This window comes from Zonotrichia albicollis, chromosome 6 (genome assembly GCF_047830755.1).
Source record: "Zonotrichia albicollis isolate bZonAlb1 chromosome 6, bZonAlb1.hap1, whole genome shotgun sequence".
Taxonomy (NCBI): domain Eukaryota; kingdom Metazoa; phylum Chordata; class Aves; order Passeriformes; family Passerellidae; genus Zonotrichia; species Zonotrichia albicollis.
In genome coordinates, this window is record NC_133824.1 from 31,170,360 (window position 1) to 31,182,481 (window position 12,122).

Sequence of the window (12,122 nt, forward strand, 5' to 3'; positions counted from 1 at the left end):
AAAGGGCATCTGTCTTATTTTGCCAGGTGCCAGAAACAGCAACTGGACTCTACTCACAGCCTGGTGGATGGCAATATTCTTCACCGTTTCTACAGCACTTCCTATTTCCAATTTTGTAGAATTCTCTCCAAGTCTGCTGTATAACGCAGATACTGTTGCAAATCACTCTGATGCTGGTTTAACAACTTTAGTCTTTAGTGCTAAAGTGATCCAGGGAGCAGAGGGTCGTGCTGGCAAATTTAACTGAGGCTTGGCACAGAAAACACAAAGATCTTAATTCAAGACTTTCAAATGACCCTCGGGACTTCACATAGTAAAAGGAGATGTATAGGAACATCTGTAATTCTTACTCTTGCACCCTCTCATTTGGAGTCCTCCAGAAAATCTGTGCCCAGAACAACAAATATGGCCAAATCCATACCACAGTTGAACCTATAACAAACCAAAAGCAGCAGCATAAATTTCTAACCAACACTCATACAAAAAATCCAGTTCTACCCCAAAAAAAAATGGACAGAGAATTCCTTGAGCCTTTCTACTGTCACAGAAACAGGCTGGTGCTCTGGGGCTTTTGTCCTCAGTGCAATACGGGGCCGCTGCCTTCTCAGATGCTGGGGAGGACAGGCTTTACAATGTGCACAAATTAGAGGAGAAGCTGGAGGATGCACCCTCTGCACTCCGTGTGTCAGGCAGCACTGAATCCCACATCCATGAGCGGACAGCTCTTTCACAATCATCCATCAGCTCTAGGGCCATGGAATACCACGAGCCAGCAACCACCCAGCACACGTGTTAGGGCTGCCCGTGTCTCTCTGCACTCCTTCACACCCTGGAAGCTGCTGCTGCTGCACTTTCCACATGGACAAGCAAGAGTTTGCAGTCTACAGTTTTGCTGCAATCCTGAAAGCAGCTTGAAACTCTGGTGGAAGTGATTCAATGTAAGTGTCTGCAGCACACTAGAATCATTTGGATTCTTGACAAGTGACAAAGCTTCCGTTTCGGCATGAGAAAAGATGAGGGTGCATCGCAGGGCTGGAAAGGGATATTTCAGATATTCTTATGCCATCCCTGCCTATTTTTATCTGCCTTACAGGTACTTAACTGCTGATGTAGCTCTAAAGCTCTGTGTTGCTCAGGTCTGTTTTTTAACTTGTGCCATGTGTTTGGCACCAAGGTGTCCCCTTTCGCATGGCAAATCCATCAATAAGAAAAGTTTGAAGACATCTGTAGGATGAGGACTTAAAACTGATCTCAGCCCCATTTCATCAAAGTACTTCAATGCAAGCACTTTAAGTGAGGCCATAAATCACAGTATAGTAAACTTCTTCTAGACTGATCCCTGTCCAGTGTAACACTGCAATGCCATTTTGATATGCACATTGATACATGGCATTAAGAACTTCAAAGATTTAAAAAAAAGTGGGGCACCTAAACTACTGATCATTTCTAAGCCCAAATAACTAAAACAAAAATCCAAATCTCTGTTTTGTTGCTCTCTTAATAGTATAATTGTGGCCAGATGTATGGTGCCTATTTTTTCAAAGTAAACTGAATTTTAGAGGGGAAAAAAGCTCATTTTGCAATTTGCTGATGCAGTACCTCAAGCTGATGCCAGACAAGATTTGGCTGATATGCAATTTTTCCAGTTCATGCATCTTATGGGTAAATTATCATATTTATGCTTCTATGCTTAGTTCAATACTAGAAACTTTTCTACTGGGTCACTAGAAAACTTTATAGTACATCTGAACAGAGATTATGTGATGCACAGTGCTTCCTGCCACTCGAGTACTGCATTGCATGTGTGTGCAGGTACAGCTCGGTACCATGGTGCTGGACACAGAGCTGTGTCCCACCCACTCCACTGGGAACCTCAAACCTCCCAGCAGGGCCACTTAGTAGGAACCTGCCTCTGGAGGGGTGAATGAACTACAGAAGGGGTAAAAGCATTCCCTGACCTTACACAGCTGCAACAACGTGCACCTGAGCAGGCCCAGCCAGGGAGGCCATGGAAGCCCGAACAGCCTTGAGCTGCAGCGGAGCTCTAATCCCAGCTGCCCCTGTGGCAGGTGACAACTGAGGCAGAGACTGGGGTATTTTGTGTGCCTGTCGGTCATGTGCCATTGCCACAAGAGCAGATGGGGCAGGCACGGCATGCTGGGACCTGCCTGTGCGACGAGTAAATACACAGAGCTCATTCAAGGCTCTTGCCTTGAATACGCTCACTGGTTCACCCTCAACCCAGTCCCGCGTGTGGGCAGTCGGCAAATTTGGCCTCAGGCCCAGCCTCGAGGCTGCTCTTAAAATTCAGCGTGGCTGCAGCACGGAGTCAGCCTTGGCACGGCAGGGCCCAGAGCCCGGCTCCGGCGGGCACCGAGCGGCACCGCGGCCACGCTCGGGCCCAGCACCGTGGGCACGGCCCTGCAGCCGCTGCTGCTCCTGCAGGGCCGCAACTGCGGGCTAGAGGGAACCAGACCCTTCCCGACAAAGCAAGCTGCATGGAGGCAGCGTGTTCGCTTACCCCAAACTGTGAATCACTTCTGAAAAGGGAGACCTGTTCCTGGTGTGTTTATACATATAGGGAATCTGCACAAACATGCCACATGTCTAAGCACATGGGCCCAGCCATATGCACCCATGAATACACACACGCTTCCTTCCGTGTGTGTGCGTGTGCCTATGTATCCCTCTGCCAGCACCAGATTTCTGGCAGGAGCTCCTTCTGCCCTTGCCCCACAAACAGCAGGCACTAATTCTCCCATCTGCAGGCTTCACCCTTTTCCTTGCCTTGCTTTCTTGCCTGCCAGCAGACATGCCCTCTCTTTACCTAGTCAGTCTTGCAGTCTCCCCACCACTTTCTAAACTGGTGCTTTTTATCAAGCAAATTCTCTGTTGAAGCATGGTGTCGTCAGGGGAAGAGCTGCAGGGGCCAAATGCTGCAGAGATTAAGACAGCATGATGTGCCGAAGCCTGCCCACACCCCACCTCCGACTGGCACCCCAGAGGCACAGCTGGGCACACCTGAAAACCCCAGAACCAGAGCAATGACATACCATTTATCTCTGCCTTGGCTCGTGGTGAATGGTATTGCATAGTGAGGATAAAAACACAATAGCAAGAGATCACAAGGAGAGTTTCAAATATGCTGATTTCTGTTTTTCTTTTGTTTTCTAAATTTGTCCATAGGTTATTGTAATTCTGTGTAGCACAGTGAGGCTTTGGCTTGAAGCCAAAGGCAGTAGAATTTTAAGGCAGTTGACTGAAGGGTTAGAAATTGGGTTAATACATTTTTAAAAACAGCTTTAATATTAGGTGGTCATCTGCTTTCCCTATTAGATCAGTCTTTTTAATCTTTAGCTATGCTATTTAGCTGCATGCTGTTCATGAGATTTCACAGTTATTTGAAAACCAGACTTTGTCCCGGCACTTGTATCTTACGTGTTTTGAGAGACAGCTTCAAATCTAGCCTCATCCACTGAAAAGATGAAACCTTCATAGAGAACTGCCTTAAGTTTAATTAAAGTAGAAATGCAATTATAGTTTCTTTTCCTGACTCTTTACAGAAGTTTTTCTAAACCCATACAAGTGTTAAATTCACTCTGAGGTGAAGCTGGTGAGAATATTTGTTCTGAATAATTGTTCACTTTTTACCACTTTCAAATAAGAATGAGAAATTTGAGAACAAGTCCTATAATATTTGTTTTGACAACATTGCTGAATTAAGAAAGCTTGAAGGACCATCCTGATATCTCTTCAAACCTCCTTTGTATAATTTTATCAGACATGAGTAGCATGTCTCTTCCTAGCACCATCTCCTTAAAATAAACAATCAGAGGCAAAGGAGGCTAAAAAGAAAACAGAGTGTGTAGATGAGTAAAACTTTTTTTTTTTACAACAAAACCAGCTCCAAAGCTGGCCAATATGTGTCTCTCACATGTTTTATCCTCTCCCCAGATCCTTCCTAGGTTGTGTCATTTTAAAAACCTGCAAACTGGGACATCAAAGAGAGTCTGGGCATAAGAGGAAAGCAAGCATGGAGGCACTGTAAAGAATTAATACACAAAGACCTGTGGGATTAGTGCCTGGAGATTTAGGTCTGTTCACAGCCACAGTGGATACTGTGCAGGCAGGGCATGAGAAAAGATCTGCCTTGAATATCAGAGTTTCCTGGTCAAGGGTTTTTTCAGCTCTGCTTTACAGGATGGGTAGGCAAAGTCTGCACAAGCAGATCTACACTGAAACAAGAACTGAGTTACTGCTACTGCCTCTACTCAAGATCCCTTCCTCGCAGTCAGGGCTGTCACAAAGGCAGGTTTGGTTTTGTTGGGGCAGTTTGTTTTGGTTTTGGAAGGATATGCTTTGTCCTTGAGATTTTTTCTTGTTGGACAACCAACATTTGGGGCAATGCCATAGATTCCATCAATGCGGGAGCCTGCTGCACCTTTTCTTTCTAGACTGAGCCCCCAGCCTGTGAGACCAGCATGATGTCTCTTGATCCCTCCAAATGAAATTAGGAAAATGGGCTGGCTGACTTGCATCTGCCCTATGCTGCACGAAACGGCATTGCAGAGAGGGCACATTTGCTCGGCGAAGTAATAAATGTAATTTCCTCCATGAATTAGCTGTGCCACACTGGCTCCAAAGGGGTCAAAGGGAAAACAAGAAAAGAGCCACTGTCTGTTAAAATACCAGCCCCTAACTTATCAAAGGAAACGGGATATCAGGTCATACTTCAAAACCTAATGACAGCAGTTCAGGGGATTTGATCAGACCCATTTCCTTTACCCAATTTTCACGGGGCACTGGCTACCTTAGGGTGAGCACGGAGCCCTCTGTGCCTTTGAGGAGAAGGTGACTGAAGGATTGACCAAAGGGATGGAGGGGAGGGCAAAGCAGGGCACTGGGTTGTAACCAACTGGCTCTGTTGGTGCCTAAAGTGACCTTGTGGAGAAGCAGGAAGAATTTCAGGTCGGCAGAATGTAATTACTCTGGTTGGAAAGTTGCCAAGATCCTGGCATTAACATCCCCATGCCTCTAAAAAATGCCACAGGGCCAGAACTATAGATTTCTCCATGACTGAAAAACAGCGCTGGAGAGGTAGAGGAGCCTGTAAGCTTTGTAAGCAGCTTGAACTATTATATAGTGGGGATTGCAAGAGCAGTTAGGTTTTTCAAATCTCTCTTTTAGCTTAAAAAAGATGGCTAAATGAAAGTAAGATGGTGGATATAAACTTCTACTCTCCATCCCCCAAGCCCCCCTCCCCCACCCTTTCCTCTCTCCAAGAAAGGCAAGAAGAAATTGCCATAGAACTAGCAAGTTCTATGTATTTGTGTAGCAAATACAACCTGGTAAAACAGCACACATGGATTATTTATCTTCCCCTCTTCTGCCAGTGTCATTGCTTTTTGCAAATCAATCTCATTCAGGACAGTCTATAGCAGACAGAACAACACTCAATTCTAGCATTATCCTAACACCAGATAAAGACTGAGAGCTACAGTGCCCCCAACAACACAAAGGTGAGGGGTTTTTTACTAAGCACCTTCTTCTACTTTGTGACAGTTTAGAGGAAGCCAAACTGAGTGCCCTACGCTTGGCCAAAGTTTACCAGGACTTTCTGTAGCGCAAAAGGCAATAACACTATTGCAGAGTATTGAGTCCTGCTTGGATTCACTGGCCAGCAGAAACACTTTGTACAACCAGGTGTGGAGGTTTCCTATACAGGTCTCCAAAATCCAGGGGCCCACATCTGGTGCCAGAGGAGAGGAAGTGACACACGCTAGCACAACAGCTGTATTGGATTATATTCATAATTCTCAGAAATGTACCGAAACACTTTCCAGCATGCGAACACTTGCGCTTCAGGATTAGTCTTGAAAAGGCAGAATCAAATTCTTCCTTTTCCTGGCACTCTCCTCTTGACCCACAGGGGATCAATCAGCTTGCGAGCTACAAATGAATATTTGCACACAATAAAGATTCTTTTCAGATACAGCATTTGGCAGGGGCTCATTAGAGGAAAAAAGGGCACTGATTTAGACAAGGAGTGGCATTAACTTTTCTCCTTGCAAAAGGCAAAGGATATCATTTTCACAGAAAACAGACATGAAGTTCTGAGAACAGGACCCAGTAGAAAAGCCTGGGTGACTCTGAGAGCCCTATGGCATTGCCAGAGACTGCATGTGCAGCCATGCCATGTGACAAAGTTGTGAATATGTTCTATGTCTTCACTTTTGGGTCAGACCTGTGCCTCTTCATGTGACAGTTGTACAGAAGAGCTTGAAAAAGCAAATTGGAATAGTTACTGTGACAACTCTCACATCTTTCTTTTCAGATTTGTTTTAAAGCCCAGATTCTGAAAGAAGACAATGATGAAATACTTGTATTTTCAAAGTTATCTTCTGTCCTTCTCTGCTATAGAATAATGTCCAAAAAATGCTGGAGGCTCAAAATAGAAGCAGCAAAACTTCATTTTGTAAGTGTCAAAATTTCTTGGACTCATGCTCTCTAGCTGGCAAGATTGTTTGAAAGCCCTGAGGGCTTCTTCCTCAGGAGCTTGCCTGACCTGCAACATCTAGACAAACGTGCAGGAACATATCCTTCATTGCTTTCCTACAATTTTTGCTCCTATAATTATACATATTTTATGAAGGCTAACAAGAGAGGTGAATAGTCTAACTCTCCATGAGGGCTGTGTTTTTCTGAGGGGAAAAATCTGTAAGTTTCCACAGTATTGTTGCTCTTGTTTGGACTTAAGGGCCTAATAAATGTTAACCACTCCTGCACAGATTTTTGGTGGAAGTGCATTTGCTACTTTTTATAACAAGGAAAAACAGAAGCAGACTGCCAAAGAAACTCACATGACTGACTAAAGTGAATCACCCAGTGCTATTTCTTGTGTATGCATAAAGTTTTTCAGTCCCAGCATGCCCAGTCCTCAGAGAAGGGTCTCCCTCTTACTCTATTTTGACTCACAACAATTGCATTTCTTCTGTAGCATCAGCCCAAATTGAAGCCCAAACTGTTCTGTGTGCCAGAGAGAATAATCCTACTGGACACATTTTAAAAGGCAGTCATGGGATGTCTCAGATTATGCAAAATGATGCCCTGATCTAATCCTGATGTAATACAGAAAACTACTCAAGAAGAGGGTAAGTGGAAAAAAAAAAAAAAGCTAGAAAAACTGACCACAGGCCTGTATTTTAGGCAGGGGAAGGGAGCTCAGCTGGTGTCATTCCAGTATGGACCAACTTTGTTTCACAATTTAAAATATGTTGTGATTGAAATAAAGCTGTCTATACAAGCATTGCCTGCCTCAGAGGTACTCTGTAATTCTAAGCCCTGGTGCTCACAATTGTTTGATAATGTTTAAGCAATGTATCTGCACCCTGAACCACTGCAGGCACTGCTTTTATAAATAACAATTTTCAAAAACTTAAGTATGTATTAATCAAGGTGCAATACTGAATAGGTATATTGCCCCCACAAGGCAGCCTTCAAAGTATTCCTCAGTTCCAGAGGAACATGAAGCAGGAACAGCAAGAAATCACCAAGGACTTCCTAGGTGCTCACTGTAAGGTCACTGAATTGCAATGAGATAGTCCCAGTGGAACATTAGGAAAGAGTATTTTCTTTTTTAGAATGACAACAGTGTAATTTTCTGGCCTCCCCATGCATGATTGGAGGTCTCGCATTTCTGGATGATCTGGATTAGTGTAACTTTAATCTGTTGCAGCATTCATTCCATCACCAGCTCTGGCAGCAATCCAGGCAGAGGACAGAAAACCTCCAACAGACTTTCTTTGGGAGCCTTCTTTTCCCTATCCACTTCACAGACACGGTGAGAGTGCTTTTTCTGACTCAGAAATAAGCCTGTCATATACTCCTGTTGGCTTTGGGAGCCTGAGATAGCCACACAGCCATCTGCCACAGGTATCATTCTTCTCACTTTATCATACCACTATGTGACTCTCAAACCACAGAGCAGGCAAGTGGCAGAACCAGGAAGATGTACTACGTTTTTTACACCTTCAAAGAACAACAGCATTAAGCAGATGGTAACTTATAATGAACAATTTTATTTGGTTCTGGTTTGCACCAGTTTTAAGAAAAAGGTGTTGACTGCATGAAGAATCCACTGCTATATACTATGATAAGAGGGGAAGAGAAAAAAATCAGTGCTCAGTTAAAAATAGACTCTCCCCAAAATAGGTTTTCTTTTGGTCAACCCTGTAAAGTGAGAGCAGAAGATGAAGCCCTGCTGAACAAAACCTAGGATTGTGGTGCTTCTCATGTGTGGTGGCAGATTAAACTGTAATAGTTATGGAACAATCCCCCATCTCTTCCTGCAGCCATCTGCCATGTCTCCCTCAAGTAGGGAGCTGCACCCTCACTGCAGGATCAGCTGCAATCAGGTGAAGTGCCATAGCAGCTCCTGAACCACCATCATGTATCAAAGCCAAGTTCACAATGGGATTATGTTTCTGCTATCTGCTGCTAATTGTCTAGGGGTAAGATACTCCTCACCACCAGATCCTCTTTCCTACTTAACAGAGCTGTTTAGGCTGGTTCAAGAAGAGAAGTTGTTCTCTAAGAGTGTGAGCACTGATTTTTCTCTTCTACTCAGATCTTCCCCAGCTAACGCCACTGCAAAGCAACCATTTTGGGAAGGGACAGAACAGCTGAGGATCCTAATCACTTCAGACATCTCAGCTTAATCTGTTGCCTATACACTACCTGCATCATCCCTACTCTGCAGCTCTTAGCACTTCTCTGGAGCTTTGCAGCACTGACAGACTTATCAAGTGTCCTGTCTGATGATGGCCTGACCAAGACTCAGGATGTACAGCAGAGTGGAATGCTTTGTGGAGGACGCAAAAACTTACACCACTCCGTGGCTGCAAATCTTCCTAGCTCTTATTAAAGATTAGCCTTTACAAGTGTCCAGTCCTCTCTCAGAATCACCCACCATATGACACAAGAACACAATCAGTTTCACTCTAGAGTTGGGGCTGCTATGAACAAGCCCCTTTAAAGGGGAATTAAAAGTGTGCCATCTGTAGATAAAGCAACCTGCACTTGTGAAGCCAGACATCTTCACTAGGAAGAAAGGCTCTCAAGTCAAAGGCAATAAAATATCTCAGTAGGACTGTTGCAGAGCTAAATTCCCTCTTTGAAGTAGCACACAGGACTGTTGTTATGTGTGCTAATGAATAGCTCAGCATTCTCAGAGTAGTTAGTTAAGCACTACAAGGAATTAGAAATGCCTTGTGCCAGCCACTCTTTTCTATGGAACCACTGGCAATATTTTTGTAGTAGTTTGTCTCTGAAGCCTTAGAAGTAACATTGATGAGGCTTCCCAGAGAAGCAGGGAAGGAAGAAAGTGAAAGCAGGTGTACTGGATAAATAATAAAAACCTGCAATTTATTTCCAAAAAGTCCCAAGATGCAATTTCAGCAGCAGCAAACACAGGTGTTCAGCAGCACTCTGAACAAACCCATGCAAATTAGGATGAGATAAAGACATGTAGAAATGAGAGTTCCCTATTCCCTCTTAGTCCTTTTGGTTATGTTCATCTGAAAAAAGACTAAGGCCAGAGAAAGCAGTTAGATATCTGTAATGAATAACAAATAACTGCTTTTGAACAGCAAACTTTGCACCTCTCTGCTATCTGAAAAAACAGTGTATGGGGCATCTTTCACAGGAGATGCACAGTATTATTATGTGGACCAAAGCCAGGAGTCAAAGCCAGGATAGCAGCAGAGAGAAAATAACTGTGATAAGCTTTTAACAGCAGTTCAGTGGCTCCTAAGCTTAGCCTCACTTTTGCCAGCAGGAAAGATCCTGAATACTACGTCATTGAACACAACTGTCTTAAGCAACATAGCCTCATTTATTTGAGCATCTGTTTCACCTGCTAAAGAGAAGGGGTTTTGGTCTTGTATGGGCTTGAAGTGACAGCAGCCTTGAGAACACTTTCAAGGAAACTTATGGAGAGGGAGGCTCTTAAAAACATTAAAGCCCCTCTGCTTTTTATTTGTTTTCCAGATGCACTTCCATTTGTCCCCTAAATAAACCCTCACTCTCTCAATTTCTTGACTCAAAAGATTGGTGCAGAAGTTCCAGTACATCTGTGGATCATTGTAACTAGAGTGACAGCCTCAATCTACACATGGTCCCTGGGAATTCAGTGGCAAAAACAGTTCTGTTCAACCTCCCTGAGAAGGAGCAGGCTCAGCAGCATTATCCTCTGCCAGCAGTCAAGGAACTCTGCTCTCCCAGCTAACAAATGCAGCTGACTTTGCAAAGATCAACACATCTGGGATGGGGAGAGATGGACACAGTCCTCCTGGAAAACCCCCTTCCCCCCATGCAGATACCCATAACCCAGCTAAAGAAGTCGCCTTTAAGCACAAGGGACACCTCCCCAGCCTCTGCTGCCTGACAGAGCTCTGCCCAAGAGCTCTGCCCATTACCAGCAGCCTGTGCTGTCACTGTCTCCCGAGTGGCCTGTGCAGACCCAAGCCCTGCCCCAGAGTGCCTCTGTTTCCCATGGCAGAGAATACCTAACCCTGCACCAGCACTGCACCTAAAGTCTGCTCACTACTGCAACCAGCTAACACCAGGCAGGGCCCTGGGTAAAGAAAGATGCATTAACACACAGTGCTCTCTGGGAGAAAATAAAACCCAAAACCAGCTCCTCTCCACCCCCCACACACTTGGTTTTACTTACACTCTGATCAGTTCCAAGAAGTCTGTTTTTCACCCAGCATGCTGCTGTCAGGATACACACAGTCTTGCAGTTGACTCCCATTTGTCATGATTATTGTTTCCACCAAGAGAGCTCCTGCCTTGGCAATACACATTATCTTTACATATCCAAACTCTCAGCAGCCTGAGACACAGTAAATTAAATAGCTCACTGTTACCAGGAGATGAAAGTCCTTTCCCCTTTTCTCACCTCTTCTGTCCCTACACATACCTTGTCAGATCTTATTGCCCACTGGTGTCATCCACAAGCCAGAAGAATCAAATGCCAGCTCAGATGCACGTGAAGTCTCTGCCTCAGGCTTTTCTCTCTCCCTGCAGGGCTTCTGGGCAAGACCCAACTTAATCAGGGGTCACCTGTTCAACAGAATGGCTAAAAGCTCCATCTTTCTTTACAAACATCACCCTCTAACACAGGACATGGTTCAGCCATTCTCTTTCCAGAAAATAAATAGAACATGTTAATAAGTGTCCTGCAGGCATCTACAAGGATTGCAGTGGTGCTACAAGGATTGTAGGGTTGCAGTGGTGCTAAATTAGGACAGTCATAGACAGTCTCTGAAAAATACAAGGAACTTGGGGTTTTTCCCTCACAGTGACTACTGGGGCTAGTTTTCACTAACGATTGCAGAAGTCAAATTAAAGAAGATAGCTGTTATATGAATTAGCATTTGAACTCTCATGTGTCTAGTAAGTTCCAGCATCAGAAGCATATTTTCCTCTGGCCACAGCCTCCCCTCTTTTTCTTTCATATAGATTCTCTAGTATCTCCGATTCTGAATGTACACCATGGGTGTTGTCTTTAGAGTCATTCCCCATCATCTATGTTCAGGAAACTTACAGTAAGTCAGTAACTTTAAATGTATCTCTCAAATTAAATTGCCCTTGGCAAATAAATTCAGAAAGCATAGAGAAAAACCACAGACAGAGAAAAAAAGCATATAACAAATGTGCACAAACTCAGATGCCCAGGTATTGTTTCCTTAGAAACCAGGCAAAGGCCAGGAAAATCCTGTAACCAGCAATAATGTCTGTAGCAAGGCCTCAAGACTTAATAGTAAATCCTTGTCCTTTAGAGTATGATCTCGAAAAAAATCCTCCCTCTCCTGGAGAGGGAGGATACAGCTGCAACACATGGACAGGAGTAGATAGTGATTGCCTTGTAAGGTTCAGATGCTAAAATTAATAGTGACAAGTGATACAGCTGAGAATGTGATAAATATCATCCTTGCAAAGAGCTGAAGGGAGGCTGCTGCATTATCAGCATTCAGAGTAAACAGAAAGGTTTATCAGGGAAAACATCTGCATTTAGTATTCTATGGAATCAAGTCTGAATTTCAGAAATCTCCATCTAG